The sequence below is a fragment of the Salarias fasciatus genome, chromosome 2 (assembly GCF_902148845.1).
Source record: "Salarias fasciatus chromosome 2, fSalaFa1.1, whole genome shotgun sequence".
NCBI classification, from domain to species: Eukaryota; Metazoa; Chordata; class Actinopteri; order Blenniiformes; family Blenniidae; genus Salarias; species Salarias fasciatus.
Window position 1 is genome coordinate 15,848,283 of NC_043746.1, and position 17,739 is coordinate 15,866,021.

Genomic DNA, 17,739 nt, shown 5'->3' on the forward strand with positions numbered 1-17,739 from the left:
TTCACCTGGAAGAAGAAGAAGAAGAAGAAGAAGAAGAAGAAGAAGAAGAAGAAGAAGAAGAAGAAGAAGAAGAAGAAGAAGAAGAAGAAGAAGAAGAAGAAGAAGAAGAAGAAGAAGAAGAAGAAGAAGAAGAAGAAGAAGAAGAAGAAGAAGAAGAAGAAGAAGAAGAAGAAGAAGAAGAAGAAGAAGAAGAAGAAGAAGAAGAAGAAGAAGAAGAAACAATGAGGACAATGCTAAATATAACTTACAATAGCATAACTGTTCAGGTGATTCTTTTTTCTTTATGAAAATCTGTATTTGATCTTTTTAATGTTTGAGACAGACTTTGAATGTATAAATGAGTGTGTGGCTGTCCTGATATGAGGACTTGGTATTTCTGAAAGAGGCCAGTAGAAAAAGTTTGGGAAACAATAAAATAAAAAAAAAAAAAAATTGTTTCCTTGTTTTAAAAATTGAGTTAAAATGGATGGAAATTTGTATGTTAGCCTCATCTAACCTGACAACAGGCCAATGAGGGAAGATGAAATCAAATTTCATGTAAACTGAAGGCAAACTAAACGTGAACTCCTGACAGCGACACCTTGAGGCCACGGGGCGCGTGAGCGCGGTTTGGGTGCGCGTGGCTCCGGTCTGTTGCGCGGCCACTGGAGCAGCGGTGTAACCGATCCCAGCTGCTGGCGTTTGGGGGGGATGAGAGCTATTCCCGGCCCCCGTGGGTTGATCACGTGTCCTCGGGGAGCCGTTTCGGTTTGGAGACCGCGCCGTGGAGCGGGAGCGCGCCTTTTGCGCACAGCCGAGTTGGAGAGCAACATCTTAAAGAGGCGTTAATGATCCCTGCCGTGGACAAACCAGATCCGTGTTGTTTTGGGGCGTTGTCATACACACACACCACGCAGCCACACGGCCACACGGCGGCTGAAGAGGCTCGGATCTGTCCGGCGCTGACAGCGCGTGAGTGATCCACGACTCGTCCAAACTTCTGCGCCTCCGAGCTGCGATCGCCACGGAGAGCGTCACATTGTTTCCAGCCGCGGCTACAAGTCGACAGAAGGAGCTGTCAGGGCGACCCGAGGTAGGCTGTGCTGCTTTTTTTCTGTCTTTTCCCCTGGAATAGAGAGAGGAACGTGCGCAGGAGGACACGCGCTCTCGCTCCTTGGAAGACAAACGCACAATTCTTTTAGCACCAGATTCAGAATAATCGCTCCTATGAGCAGCCTTTTGCCACATGTGCTGCGATCTGCCACTTGAAAACAAAGAAAGCATGACTGATCTGCCTCGGAAAACACGGCGTGCTTTTCTCTTTCTTTCCATTCCCCCCTTTTTTTAAAGATGTTCTCTCAGAAATGTCTTTCGCGATGCGCCAATTTCAAACCAAAAACTTGACAGATGTACATTATTTCAATGGAAATTGGTATTTAGAAGCATTTAAGAATGATGAAACCAGTTCATTGGAGTTCTACTGTAGATAATTCTGCTAAATAAGCTCTCCCACATCGGGGGTTCATAATTTGGGGTCTTGAGTGAAGTGCGCTCCTCTCAGTTCCGTTATTGTACTCAGCTGTCTCACAGCCACGCCCCTGGATAAATATTTTCTTTATCTGGAAGGACTTAAAAGATCAAATGCCATCAGAGAGAACTTGCATTTTTTTTCCTGGATTCCATGTGATTTACGATAATAGAGAAATCTATGAGTTACTGTTCAGAGGATTCCAACCTGAGGTCTGGGACCCTTTAGGGAGTGGCTATGGAAATTAGATTTGTAAAGGACAGATGGATTCATAATAAGACACTTTCTAGAAACTAGAGCAGACCTCTGTTCCTGTGTGTGGTGAGGAGTGGGTGTGCCCATCAGCATTTGGATTCACAGTTTTGTCAAATCCGAGATCAAAGAGGGGGATTGCAGCTTTTCTTCTCGGCTTCAGGTGGAAATAAAACATTGAGGCCACAGCATATTTCAGAGTAGTCACCTTCCACACTCACCTAATGAATACTATATGAGTGGCGGGGGTCCCTGTGGGGATATTACCTCATCTTTGGCTCTGACAGATTGTCAGTGTGGTTATTGTCGAGCCGGACTGCAGGTGACAGTGCAGGCTCGGTGTCTTTGGCTTTAGAATAGTAGAGTGTAAGATGTCACCTCCTTATCAATAATGCAGCATGCCAAAACAAGTGGGAGCAAGAAAGCGGAGTCCGGGGTGAAGCGTCGTCCTTTGCCCGCCTTGTTTTGGACTTTGTTAAATAATCAATTACGTGTGGAGTGCTGTTTCAGTGAAATTAAAATGCAAATCTCTCCGGCCCCAGTTGTACAACACACACCCACGTATATTCTGTCACAGTCATGTTTCCATGTTAATAAGTCATAGAACATATTTAACGCCAGCTGTTGTACTTTCAAAAAGTGGTGGTTTGCCATCTTACAAGAAAAAGATGGATTTCTCACTGTCTCGCTTGCTTTCTTGTTAAAGCACGATCACAGTTGTTAACGAGACAGGGCTGAAGGTTTGGGGCCCGACTCCCTCAGACAGCTCCGCTCGCTGGGCGAACACGGCTGACACCCTCATTCATCAGGAATCTGCAGGGTGCTGCTGCTCTCTCTCTCTCTCTCTCTCTCTCTCTCTCTCTCTCTCTCTCTCTGTCTATCCAAGGCTGCCTCGCTCTCTTCTTATGCACCCTAAGAAGATAATTCTAAGACATTATAATCATCTCTCGATGGGAAAGACAGTGTGGCAGCCTCAGTGTGCTGCGATGATTACAGTTGTGACAGACGGTTGATATCCTTGTGTTGTGTTGATTCAGGTACAGTAGTGCACCTGATAGACCTCACTGCTGCCCAAAAGCAATTTTACTTCTCCTCCAAACTCCAAGCCAAACTGGCATTTCAATTCTCTGTCAAGACTTTTTTTTTTTTTTAAGAATCCACCAATTTCCCCCTCCCCCTGGAATATTTTGCTTGTGGTTGAGGTTTGCTCATCGCTGTGATCGTATCACCAAATCCAATTAAAAGAAGATATATAATCTCTAAAAGCCGTGGCTCTCCAAAGCTGGAAGCCACACCTAAAGAAATAATATAGCAAGATTACAGTACGTCTGTCCTGTGAATCTCATTACAGTACCGGGCTTTAGTCAATTAAAACAAGCAATATTAAAAAACTGGGAGAAGGAAGAAACTGAAACAGGGAAGCACATGATTCCGTCACAAATTAATGAACAAAATTAAGTCTATAAAGGGCATTTGTACATGTGAGACTCGCTATTTTTATGTATGACTCAGGGAAAGTGAACGTCCAAGATGGCGAGGTTGCTTAAATCCTGCTCTGTGTTCGCTGGCGACGCCACTCACGGCTTCAATGACACGTTCCCCTCTTGAAGTCCACTTCTTGGCCGTTGCTCCGCAGGGGGTCCTCTGAGACGGCAGGGGGGCTGGCATGTTGTTTTTTTGTTGAAGGATTAAACAGATGCCTGTGAATGGGGAAGAAAAAATTACTTGGAAACGGTAGCTTTGTTTTGTTTTAATTTTGTGTGACGGGATAATTTAGGATGAGACTATTTATTGACTCTAGAGAAATAGGGATTGTATATTACTGTAACTAAAATGCATCATTAAATATTTAAACAACCCATATAGAACTAATTAATGTATTGATCGTGTTTTCTGTCAATTGTAATTACATTTCCTTGGATTCTACTATTACATTGCATTTCTTGTTTTATGTGACTGATACATGTCGGTGACATTTGACGGATTGTCTCATCTTCCAGGCTTTTTCCTGTTAACGCTACACTTTTTCACACTCATTTCTTTCTGATAGAAATTACACAAAGGATGTATTTGTATTTTTCGATCAGGTTTTATACTGGGAAAAGTCTTTAAAATGTTTCCATGAGAAACATCACAGTCATTTTTATAGTCAATAATCAATAGCAAAGCATGTATTGATCACTAATGTAATAGGATGTATATGAGCACATTAAAAACGGGCTTTTTGCATGTCGCTATTGGGATTTTGTACTATTGATTATAATATCTGGGTCTTCTTTCGAAACCTTGTCTTTTGTTCATTTATTTTGATGGCTTATAATATTGTTGTCTTTATCCATTTAGGGCTTATGCTTCAAGTCATTATCACTGAATGAGGATACAGTACTGCTCAAAAGGCCAATTTTTTTTTTTTTGGGTGTGTGAGTGTGTAACATTAGCTTCAGTGTTTGTTTTTTATTGTTTTCATTTCTCGGTGCCTTGTTGCCAACACCGTGCGTCACTGTGAGGTTTGCTGTTGGATTCAGACTGATTTTTTTTTGTTCTTTCTCTCACTCAAAGCTACATCTATATAGGCATCCTTTATATTATTTGATCTAGCTTTCAGAGCACAAGTAATGCTTATAAAGGTTACTTCAAAAGTTTCTTAAAGAGAGTTTGTTGTGGTTCTCTCTGCAATCTTCAGTGTTCTGTTATACTTAAAGACAAAGATGTGAGTTTTCCTCCTCTTCCTCCCTGTTGTGACGTTAAAGTTTTGAAGAATGGGAATTTGTAACGGCACACACAGTGTTCTTTGATCTGTTCTCGTTCCGTTCCACCTCATCATCCATTTCATACTATGAAGGCAAGCGCAGAAAAAAAACGACACTTTCCTCGTGAGTTAACTCCTCATGTCTCATGTCGCTTCAGCTTTTGGGCCAATGAGATGAGTGTCGGGGAGCTCCTTCATCTTTTAGCCAATCTATAAGTGCACTCATGCAGCACTCAACATGAGAAAAAAAATGAACGCTGGAGGCTAAATTTATTCTTGACTCAACAAAAGGCAGTTTTTGCAGAATTCTTGCCGCGCCGCCATTGATTCGAAACCAGCTGTGTTTACATGTGGGCTTGCCAAGCACATCTATGCTTGCTTGCATCTGTGAGCCCTTGTGCGAGTGGATCGGTGGATACTTCCCTCATCCAGAACATCACAACTATGACAGTGTAGAATAATCAGCCCGGATGAGGCGGACGCCACGGCGAGCGGCGCCGCATGCATCAACTGCCAGCGCAACAACAGCGCCGACGTCCCAGTCGTTTGCCTCGCCGCCACTCATCGGGGGTTTAATATTCAATTATGAGGGTCCTCCAGATCACGCTGTGTTGGACGGCGAGTGGAAAAGCCCCGCTGATTGATGCGTGGGCATCTTCGCTAAATAAGTTCACAGTTTGTCCCTGTAGGAGGAAGAAAGAAGACAGATGGCCCGTGGGGGTGTTTTCACTGACGTGGCAGGAGTTTCTTCCAGTTGAGCTTGGTGCAGTGTGGATACAGTAACTGTAGCACAACAGTGAGTCTATCTTTAATCATGATATCAACATGGAATAGAAATATATGTAATCAGATACGATGTCTTGAAAGGTCAAAGGTTTCTATAAAAGTTGCCTCCAGCGGAGCGCCGTGGCGGCGCCATCTCGCTTTTAGTTTGCCTTTTAGTTTATAGCAGTGACAGTCTGTCAAACCGTCACATCCAGCTGAGTCTAAAGAAGCGCATGTCTCGCTGGGTCGTACTGACAAACAACGAGCAGACAGATAAAGAGGCGGGGAGGTTCAGCGTTTAGCTGGGTACAGTGTAGGCGGAGCGGCTTGGTTGGCAGATGAGCTTTTTCAGCAGTCAGGTATTTGGCCCTTGCTGGCGGGACCGAGCTGTCAGTCAGTCAGATTAGTGCTGAGAGCCTTGGGTGGGAGTGCGGTCCTATCCCGAGGGGAGGGACAGCCGTTTGAAGAATCTGCAAATCCCCAACACTGAGCGCGCTCACTCAATGTCACGCTCAACCCCCCCCCCCCCCCAAGAATGACAGGATAAGATCAGGCCAGGTCAGCGGAGGCTCTCCTCCTTCAGGAGGCTGCTGCGTCCTTCACCATGCCCTTCAAGCACATGTGCTTCTATTTACCCCCAACACATGTGCTCCTTGACCTCCTCGTCCAATCAGGATGATCAAATCTCTGACGCCTGATTGGCTGTCAGATGTTTGAGTCTCTGTGGTGGTGTTGTAGTCTTCATAGAAAAACACAATAAGTGATCATTTTACTGTAATCAATAACTTAAAGTTCTATTTTCAACCAACATAAAAATAGATACATAAATAAAATCCAGGATTAAAACTTTATGTGAAAATTTACTCATTAAATGCTGGATCAGATTTCCCCTGTGTTGTTCTTTGTTTTTTTTTTTTGTCAAACTTTCTTGGGGAAAAAGTAGTATAATAATGATATGATACAAAAACACTTTGCTTCATAATTTTTTTTGTTGTTTATGCAACACTTCTCAAAATCCAGGGGTGATTTTATTGTTTTGCTTGTATTAAGAGATCATATGCAAAAACAGGAAGGATTTTTCAAAGATGGTTCACACTCAAAATATTGGGGAAAATAAGACTTTCTGTGTTTTTCTTCATATTTATTGTTTTTCTGATAGCCTAAATATCCTAAATATTAGTTTCCCACCTGGTCTTGGACTTTGGTAAATCATATGCAAAGATAAAAATACAGAAATGTTATCATTTCAAATTGATTTTGTTCATATATATATATATATGTATGTGTGTGTGTGTATCACAGTACAATCTTATTGATGTTACACCAAAGAGCTGGTTTGATTTTCGGAGGAACTTCTTGGCGTACGTCTGTTGTTGCGTTACCATTTGAGCTGCACGGATTTCACAAATTTATTTAAACCTGAAACCTAGGTTTTACCAGAATGGCCTGGCAATCTTTCAAACTGCTTCTTTTTTTTTTCTTCTGATCATAGGAATCCTTTCCTTTCTCAAACTTCCAAGCGCGCACATAAATCTTCATCCGTGTTGACTGTGAAATTAATTCCACGACAGTCGGCGATCTTTGGTTTTCTTCGGCCTTCAAGGAAAAGTGGCCGAGCTTTGAAGTGTGTTTGATGTCGCCGTCCTGCATCTTCATGAATCCTCCTTCACAAAGAGACAAACCGGAAGGTGGAGCGTGCGTCCGAACAAAGGAGTACTTCTTCTTTTTTCAGATTGTAATTGAATTGATGGAGGTGTCCAGTTTGGACTGGGCTCCAAACACACGCTCGTGAATCACACTTCACCTGCGTTTTGTTGTTGTCCTGCAAAGTAAAACGCTTTTCCATTAGAGCGCGTATGTAAAACACTGTCAGACTGCTGCAGTAGTAAAAGTTTCCCCCTTGGAAACCATCAGATTAAATATAATTTGATGTTGGAGAAGGAAACAGGTTTTTTACTTGGGAGGATTTCCCTCAGGTCTGACGCCACGTTTCCTTCTATTGCAGCACTAATAAGAAAGCAGTGTTTAAGCCAGAAAAAAAAAATTCTGCATTTATTTGTTTCACTTCCCATGCAACATCTACTCTTCTGTTTTCAGTATTTCTAAACCTTAATAAACTCCTAACTTTTTTTTTTTAATAAGCAAGTCCAAAAAATTCAATTTGGGCTTCAGCTGTTTAGATCCCACGATATTAATAAAAATAGAAAAAGAACATGAGTGAACAACTCTGTAATTTCCATTAAACTCTCGTATCTGAAATTGCGTCGGGGTACCTGGTATGCCGTGTTGATAAGTGTTGTATGTGTTTTTACTGAAGCGGTTAAATAATGCAAAGTCAGGCGCCATGATATTATCAACCGGCTCCCCAGAGTGTTTCCAGTCGGAGGGAGATTGCATGACCAAGGTGACATGTCCTGCATTCAGAGCAGCGCGGGCGAAGCTGTGCATCGCTAAATGATCCGCCACGGGGACGAGCGTGTTGACTGATGCTGTGATTCTCACTGGAGGCCTGCTTGTAATAATCCTAAACAGTCCAAATTGTGTTTACCCACCAGAGGAAAAGAGCTGGCAGCCAATCTACACATAAATAGTCCCAGGCGTTACGCTGTATATTAAGAAATGAATAGGTTTAGGGCTTAGCTCCTTCCTCTGCTTAATTCTACAGTACTGTAGCTTTCTTCCTGCAGAAACAGCAGCTTAGTAAATGTCTGTTTATAGCTTCAGATTGGAGAGCTTTTATGTCCTGCCAAGCGCATCTCTTCCGACAGTGCACCAGATTTGGAAAACCTCCAAGATAACCGGTTTTTGTAAAACTTAATCCAATTTTTTACACCTTTACCCGTCTGAATCTTCAGTACCTGCTTCATCCGGGTCTGAAGAGATATTTCCCTCTGATTGGCACGCTATTCCCAAGGTGAACGCGGCCCCTTTCTTTTTGCAGTCACTACAGCTTCATATCAGAGGAAGTGAAATGTTGTTTTTTTGTTTTTTTTTTAAACTCCCCTGATCATCGAAATACTTCCCTCTGCTTGCTATTCTATAACTGTATTTTCCTGATTAGACGCTGATGAATCGCCCTCATCAGAGTGTGTAAAGGCTCTGCTGGTTATGGTGGGAGCTAAATTGACGATGACACTGACCTCTGGCCGTCCTCTGTCGTTACTTGTTTTACTTGCTAATCCAGCGGGGACCGAGTGCAGCTGGGATCGGCTTCTCCTTCACTTAAATCACCGTGATAAATTACTCCCAATCTCTCACTATCTCTCCAACCTCTGCTGCCACAGTGAAATGTAAAGATTTCCACATGCATGCATGAGCATCCTCAGTTTTCACCTGTTGTCCCTCCCCTCCCTCTTTCTATCATTGGGGTTCATTCAACACAAACAAGATTGAAATCTTTCCTTTTGTAGTTTTTAATCGTCTCCCTGTCTCGTCTCCGTGCAGTGGTGCCGGTTTCCAGCCGGGTAATCTGTTGCGCGTCCTCTGTTGTGCTGATAGGAAGGTTAATTACCGGTTTCGCAGAAAGAAGAAACTGATTTTTTTTATGAAGCAAAATCAGAGACTTCATTTAAGTTTTTTTGTTCAGTGACCCCTGTGAATTCCTTCAACCTTGCTCAAAAGCAAAGTGAGCGGTCAACCTTTTCCAATTTGAGTCATTTCAGATCTGCAGAGATGCTCGTCGTTGATACTGAACCCTCATTGTGGAGATAGACTTGGCTGTCACGCGCCGTAATTGCAGTGTCCTATCTGAGCCGTGCGTCTGGTCTGCAGACGTGCATAATCAGCGTGCATAATTACAGATGTGTAATTGTATTTAATTTTACATTCCTCCTTCACCACGTTGTATTTCTACTTCTTCGGTTCAAGATATGAATGCCATTTCTATTCAGGGACACTATATCCTTGCTTTTTATGGATGGAGTCAGTTGCAGGACAGACGGTCATTTTGCGTAGAGTGTGATTTGGCAGCACATGTTCTGACTAAAACAAAGGTTTTCACCTTAAAATAGAGGCTCAGATACCGTCCCGTCCGGAAGGGAAGGTGCTGGCTAAACGCTGACTCCTCTACTGAATCTGCGCTCGCTGAAGGCTTGGAGGCTGAGCTGTAGGATCATGTGATTCAGCCAGATACAGCACCTCCACAGCACTCAAGAGCTTTACCCGTCAGCTTATCGCTTTTATTTTAGGAATGCTCTTCTTACTCAGGAATGTAAGTCGTTTAGCCGCCCAATCAAAGATGAGATGCAGTTGGGGAAGGCGTAAAGCCTCGGTAGAAAAGGTAGAGTTTTTTTTTTTTGTCCAACTCTTTATAAAAGTTGTATCCATTCCTAAAACCTTTATAAGTTCGCTCATAAATGAAAGATGTGTTGGAGGATCTCGCTGTCCGTCCTTTCAGATCGGCCATGCCAGCTGTGATCATTTGAACGGGGCTGGACGGCGATCGTTCTCCAGCCCTCCTACTCTCAGAGGCTGGACATGCTCCAGCCACCCCCCCCACCCCCCCCCCCCCCCCCCCCCCCCCCCCCCACCACAGGGGTTTTTTTTTTCCCTTCACACAGAAAATAAAGACTCACTGTTGCATCATGGCTTTTTCAGATCCCATGGTTAAATTCTTCAGCCGTCAAAAGAGAAAGCCCTGTCCTTAGAAAACCCCAAGAAGAGTGAACTTTCCTCACCCGCGCAGCCTAAGCATCCTGGGAAACGGCCGCCAGCCCCCCCCCTCCCTCCACAACACCCACCCACTCCCAGCAGTTTGTGTACAGCAGCTGTGTTTCAGGATGTGATTGAAGATATAAAAGAAATGCTTTCATTCCAGCACGGCGTTATACGCATTTGGTTATCGGAAAAACGCCGCGAGCCACACTGAATGGGGCCCAGGCTCGTCTTTCATATGTGCTGAGAAATGAAACTATGGCCGTGGCGATTGTGTCTGAATGGGTCAAGATAGTGAAGTGGAGCCTTTATGTTTAAATTTTATCACTGCACGGCTGCTTGTGGAACTGCATAATCTCTCCATTTACACATTCACTTCAGAGTCCCGAGCGGTTTGGTCCTGGGCTATTTTCTTTGTGGAATTCTGTAAAATCACAATAGATTTCATGCCTTCCTGTTCATCTCACCCTCCTCCAGGCGATCAGAAGAAAGGCTCTGAAACGTGACAAAATATAGCTCGCTCACACTTGTTTGATCGGATTTCGTCCCTTTTTTGGATGAAGACACTTTTTAGGAATGTTGAATCAGAAGATACAGTAAGATTTTGTAAACCTTATATTTGAGTATATTGATCTAACATGAACATGAACTTCATTCTTCATTCCAAATAACTGTTCTCTGCAATGTAAATACAGCATTACCAAAAGTTTATATTCACATTTTTTTGACTAGAGAAGCATCTGCAAAATGCAAGTCACACATATTAACAAACAGTAACTGGCAACATTTCCTGAATGACAGCATTTAAAAGCGCGGTGGACGGCGTATACAGCCCAAGTTTTTTGCTGATCCTTCCCGAGGGATCCTGTCTCTGCCTCCAAACGCAGCCTGGCATACAGTATCCCTACACACTCTGCCTCGTAATGAGATCCTCACTGCTTTGCATGTAAACTGCAGTGTAGAGACACTGCGATCTTTCTGCCCCCTCGCTGAGTGCCGCTGCAACATTTGTCACAGATTCATGAGGCTTTACTTTGTCTTCAAGGAGAGAAGCGTCTCTTGTCCCTTCCCGCCGGTCCTGCCGCTGTTGTGTGTGCAGCGTTTGGCTCTCTGGGAGTTATTAAGGGTTTTTTTTTTTTTAAACCAATATTTCTTATAATGCTGCTGCTGTCCCTTCAACAGAGCAGAGCAGTGAGAAAAAGGCAAAGATGGATTCAGTGCCTCAAAACGATGTTTAAAGCGGAGACTGTCATCTGTGAATCAATCCACCCCGAGACATTCACAGGAAAAGATGTATTGATGGTCTTAAAGTCTGATTTCAGCTAAGAATGTCCTGGTTTAAAGGAGTAAAAGGTGGTGTCGAGGTTTCTGTGCTTCTGCAAATAAATACCAGCGTGTAATTCAGGGATTGCTGGATAGAGTTTGCATGTTCTATCAGGATATCCTGATTCAAATGGAATAATATTCCACACAGTGCTCCTCATGTGCATTTGATACATTTGGCTGCATAGCAGTGATCAACAGGAAGTGGGTCCTCTGCTCTACCGACCTGAATGAACAAAACACTCATCCAGAGAAACATCTTCTGTATGTTTTGAAAGTTTTTTTTGTCTGCCATAGATACTCAAAAAGAATCTTCAATTTGCAATCCTGCCACTAGATGTCACTAAATGTTTTTATTCCCACCCATGACTGTTTGTACAATGCTACTTTATTAATTCAAGAAAAAAAATCTTGCCTAAAGGATATTCCAGTGAGAATTTTAAAAGAAAGCACAGAATTTAGCTAATATTTGATATATTAAGACAACTTTTTTCTTAATGATTGCTGATTTATTTATACCTTATAATTTATTTTACCCTGACAATTTGATTTAAAGTAGAAACCGATATACATCTGTGAATTTGTTGGGAACAACTTTCAAACCCACTCAACAGAGTGAAAACTTCAGCTGTTGACTTCAACAATTAAACGCATAAATCTTTCTGTACCTGTTGGACGACTTTAATGTAAAATCGGGTAGTTGTTAATACAGTTTACAGTCTGGATGGATCTTTGTGTTTTGCACAAGTTTATCTCATAACTTCAATAATTTTGTGTTAAATTTACAACAAATTCAGATATTAGAATGTGTTTTTTGAATTTCTTTTCCCGACAACAGCCTCGAGGAGAAACGTCCTGCTGGGACAAGGCGTCCCCCTGACCCCCAACTGAAGCTCTGTATCTTCCCCCCTTTTCTGTGCTCGGCTCAGCCACCTTCTGATCACTGCGTCATGATACTGGCTCTAGTTCGGATGTAGTTCTTTGGTGAGAATATTTTCAATCTCCTGATCCTGTTTGTTGAGTGTGTGTGTGTGTGTGTGTGTGTGGTTGTGTCTGTTGCAGCATTCTGTAATGCTGAAAAACATTGAAGTCCATTTCCCAAAAGTTTGCCTTCTTTCGAGAGTACTGGTGTATATTTTTAACATCGTCATGATTTTAATCAGCTGCAACAGAGAATTTCACACCTGAGACTCTTTTTGGCAAAAACGATCATGTAAATGAAAGAACTAATAAAGGAAACACTTCAAAGAGTGCACAGCATGTTTTTTTTTCTATTGCTAAGCAGGTAGCAAATAGGAAGAGCATAAAACTAAAAAAAAATGGGTTGAAGAGAATTAAACCTGAAGACCTCTTCAGGTAGATGATAAGTAGCTCTGCGCAAAATCAAATATATGCAGCCCAAATTAGACTTGCTCAATTAATCTCCTGCTTCATTTAGTGTGGCTTTGTGTGTGTGTGTGTGTGCTCCTATGCATGTGTCTGTGCATGTGTGTGAACCACTGTGAATGTACACGCATGTGAGTTCCTTGTAAGTGTGTATTTCTTGGGGACATTATGAAGAAAATTGTCTCTTATTGCCAGAGACTTAAAAGCTTGAAGTTTCACTACTTATGAAGGTGAGTCACCCATACAGATCAAAACACTCCCCTCCCAGTGTGTGTGCCCCTCTCCCTCCTGTAATAGCTTGAAGTTGTTCACAGCCTCCCTTGGCATTAAAAAAACTTGATGTAATATTCAGATAATGTTCTCCAGCATTTCCTCTCTTTTTGAAACATGTTCTTTTTTTTCGCCCCTCAGTTTCTCACAGTGTCAGTTTGAAACATCCTCTGGTGTGTTCAGTTACTCTCATTCTTGAATTAGGGGAGTGTTTTTATGTTTACTGAGATGTGGGCCCCATTCTCACACCGAACTGGGCTGACAGGGGAGATGCTAATAATTAATGACATTTCTGAAATCTCTTTCAAGGCGAGAATAGAGAAAAAAAACATAAAATGACTTGGAGCTTCTCAGAATCAGATGGGAGCTTTCTCCTCCAAAGATGTTGATCTGACCCATTTTAATTTCCATCTCATGAAAAAAAATTCAAAATTTAAAGGTGGTTTGAGGCAGAATAAGTCATGACAAAAGTATTTTATATTTAATGTGTCAAGTATTGAGAGACATTTTCTTGCTGAAAGTGTTCAGTTCAAGAAAAACTTCATGTTCTCGTGAAATGTGTGAATTCAGCTCCTCAAGTAAAAGTGAAAAAGTCGATGTTCTGAAACTGAGAGATGTACAAAAGTAAATGAAAGTAATTACCATCAGTTACCTCAGGAAATCATTTTTTATTCTTCTTTATCGTGGTGATGTTACTGCAGGGTCTGATGCTACTCTAACTTTAAATCATCATTCAGAGGTTAAAACAAGTAACAAGGGGCTATTTTAGCAATATAAAAAGCAGAAAAGTTTGCTTTCAATCATGTAAAGTAGAACTTAAAAGTAATCTATAAACAATTTCAAATGTAGTGTAATCTACTTAAGTAAAATAAAGAGTTTGTTCTTTGTTACTTTCTACCTCTCTCAGTCATCCCTCCATTCTTTCATTTTATGCCAAAAACTGGCCCTGGAGGATGTGGATAGTGCATGCAGAAAACATTTCACTTCACTGAAAGCCATTTAGTGAAGTATTAGTTAAATCCTGGCGGGTGTGCCGGCGCAGCGCGGCCGACAGGATGAATAAGCCACACACCGATAGGACAGATGGAGGAGCCGGGAAGTGAAGGTTAGTTTGGGCTGCAGTAGTTCCCCCCATAATCCCAGAAATATGCTTTTCTACAATTGCAGTGTACACACACACACACACACACACACACACACACACACACATATACACACACTTAGACATGGAAAGCTGTGGCCTTTGTGCTCTGAGGAAGAGGAGGACTGTTTCATAATAGATTTTGCAGGACCGGACTCCTGCCAGCCGGAGTATATTGAATTTCACCAACAGCAGCAAGACCTGCTCTCCAATACTGCGGTGGAAGCCGGCACTACGCTGCCCATTTTATCGGTCTGTTTGCTGTATCAGGAACACGCGTTTCCCCTCCACTGCTGTGGACGGCATCTTTATGTTTAAGGCAAACTGTAGTCTGCAATTTTAAACCGGCGTGCTTGTTTGTGTGCGAGCGAGCAGCACAGGCGAGCGGGAAGGTTTCACTCTGATGCACGACTGAAAATGTGCGATGACAGGAGCGTCATCCACGGTGAGAGAACATGTTTAAATGGTTACGATTGTCTGTCAGTACCATGGCCAGTGTAATTGAAATGAAATAGGATCGTTCACAGTTTCAACATGTACTGTTGACAGTGGGTTTTTTTTTTTCACTCCAGTTTGTTATGACAATGTGATACACACAAGAAAAACAGCATCCTGTGGTCCAACACAAAAAAAAAACCCAGATCTCAAATAAACACTTTATTTTGCTGCTGTGACTGACGACACACAGGTTAATCAGAGTTTTCACATTTGCAGCTTCTGCTTCGGCAGGTTGGCGTTTTTCGTCTTCCCTTTCTACATTCAAGGCCGACGACTCCGAGATATGTAAACAATAACCACAGCAAATTATCCGCGTAATTATCGTTACCCAACACTGATCAAATAAAAGGAGATAATTACAGATGTAATGGGTTTATGATTCGCTTCATAATGCATTGTGTAATGAATCATTTTCATAATATGTTGTTAATTATTAAAGCTAATATGTCACTTGGTTAGTGTCTAATGAGAACTGCTGATGGCTTTTTCTCTCATTACAGCTGCTCTCTAAATCTCCTCTACGGTCGACTCCTGCGCCTCAGAATTAAAACTAGTTTTTGCATTCTGACATATTGGAGGATTTATATCATGTACTTTACTCATATCATCAGCTGGAAAGTATGAAAGCACTTAAGATAAATACACAATATTAAGTGTCTGCCAGCTTCTATATTGTACATAATCACAGACAAAATGTCATGTGTGTGTGTTAGTGTGTGTGTGTGTGTTTTCCAGGAGACACTAGATGGCACTATAGATATATAATCTATAACAGTTCACAGCTCCCTTTAGCTGCTCTTTGTCTGATGGGCAAAAATTTACAATTGTGATTCTGTCATGTCATGAAAACAGGGCAAGGACACACGCTGCTTTGACTTGTTTTTTTAAGAGGGATTTTGTATTTCGCTGTCGTTCTTTGTAGTCACTCTTGCACCCCGTTTCTGTTCTTTCTCCATTTTCAGATCTGCTGAACATGGAACAGCACCACATTATTGCCTGATTAGTTGTGCACAAACCGCTGCACGGGCTCTGTGGCACACAAAGTAACCTTGAATGTGGGATTCTGGGCTGTTTGGAAGCGGGCTGTGGCAATCTTGCATGTAGATGTTTGTGCCTGTTTTGCATTGCATTACCATACATTAGGGGAGGTTTTTTGGGGTGTGTTCGTAACGCTGCTGGAACAAAAAAAAAAATCTGTGTGTGTTTGGCATTTGTGTGCTTGGACTCACAATCCTTTTAAAGAGAGTGTTCCTCAGCTGTGCGCTTTGCCTCGTAAACGTGTGTCATGCACTTAATCTGTTCCGTGTTTGGGATTAGCCTCCCCATCCACGGCGAGGCTGGCTCTCTCTCCTGTCCTCTTTTTCCACCTCTCCTCATCATCGACACATTTTTCTGCCCGTCTTTTGCATAGAAGTCCCTTTTTTCCACATTGCATTCTCCTCGAATATTGCTCTCCTCTGTTCTTTTTTGTCTGCTTCCGTGCTGCTTCCTTCTCCTCTTTTTCGCTCGGCTCCCTCAGAAATAATCAATGCCATCTAGCAGGCCCTTCTTTGATGCATCTGTAAGTATCCGAAGCATCAATATGTCAAAATTGATGCATGCTCCAGAAGAAAAATCCATGTGATGAACCTTGGTGCTGGTATACGAGAAAAGGCACATCCTTGGTTATTTTCTGAAATATTCACAGGATAGATGAAGGCAAGATTTAGCAGTCGACATAGCGACAGATGTTTTTTCTTTATTTTTTTCTCCAGGATCCATTCGATCCAGTGTGAGAAACAGACAAACAGCTGTATTGAGTGTCGTTTGCTGTGTAATGCAGGGCTCCACTGACCAGTGATGAACTGCTCCCACTGGACTCTGGGGGGCGTCACGGTTGGAAAAAGAGCAATTAGTTGATTCCTTAGATTCGTTGATCTTTGACCTTTATTTTCTATTAAAACCTGCTCCAAGTGCTAAATAGACCATATCTATGGAGAGGTGGATTTGGACTCTGTAAAACATCCTCTGAATGCTATTCATGATTTAAGCTCAATTTTCCAAAAATAAGATCCCAGAGTGATTCACAGACTGCACGTGTTGTGTAATTTAGCGTTTGACCTGCTGCGTTCTCTGCAGGCCATCGCGCTGCACTTGTTCGTAGTTGCGTCTGCGTGACCTTTTCTCATACAGAGCCAGCGGATCAATCACAGAGGAAGCTCTATTAGCTTTAAACAAGCCCACAGTTCAACTCCAATGTTTATCCGCGCTAATTAGAACACTTCATTGTCAAGAGAGTTGTCTGACAGTGTGTGCAAGTGTGTGTCTGCATGTGTGTGTGTGTGTGTGTGTGTGTGTGTATACTGAAGATGCTCATGAACCAACAACGCTGGAGCCAACGAAACAACACAAGCCTGTTTGCTCGCTGCATTAGGGAGAGGAAAAAAACTACAGCATTGGTTTTACTCAGTGATCACTCACAACAGGAAACTAAACATAGTAAGAGAAGCTTGATGGGTGATTTTTTTTTTTTTTTTTTTAATGCCAATTAGAAGACTACTTGGGGCAGACGGACCTTTCAAGGTGTCTTCCAGTGAAGTTCCTGACTCAGCAATATTTTAAAGCTGTGAAAACTGTGGAAGGCCTTGAAGAAAAACATGACATTGCATTTTTTTTCCACATGTAGCAATGCTTCAGTAGGCATAATTCTACTAAAAAAAACCCAGAAATACTCCCCTGAACAAAAAAAAAAAAAAAAAAAAATCCATATTTAATGTGACTGAAACCAAAGTAAAAATTTCAAAAAGCCATGAATGCTCCAAAAAGCTCGATGGCTCAAGTAATTTCATTCCAGTCATATTGTTTTGGAAAGCAAAGTAAGTACATCCAAACAAGAAGTCTGCAGTTTACAGGCTTTCATTTCCAAACATTTCACCTTCACTGTTTCACTGACAAAGTGCTGTTTAACTGGCTCTGCTTTCAGAATTCACCTCGTTCCTTCGGTGGTCTGGAACAGATCAATAGTTGTGATCATGAGCAAATCTCTTCCAAATCCAACCCAGAGAGACGATTAGGCTCAGCGATCCAATCACAGAAGTTTCAGAGACGGAGATAATCACAGTTAGAAATGGCAATTACTGCTTTTCCATAAAGTAGAATAAAGAAATACTGTCACAACTATAGGATTTCTGAGACGTTTGATTTGTGGACAATTTG

The 17,739-nt window shown here is 42.1% G+C and overlaps 1 protein-coding gene across 2 annotated transcripts in view; it reads left to right on the plus strand.

Annotated features, from left to right (window-relative positions):
- Positions 1–655: 655 nt before the first annotated feature.
- The window catches only part of mid2 (midline 2), a 131,792-nt gene continuing 114,708 nt past the window's right edge, over positions 656–17,739 (plus strand). For both annotated transcript variants that reach the window (XM_030116392.1, XM_030116384.1), the window contains exon 1: positions 656–1,072. The gene's annotated coding sequence lies outside the window, so the exon portion shown is untranslated. The remainder of the gene's footprint in view (positions 1,073–17,739) is intronic.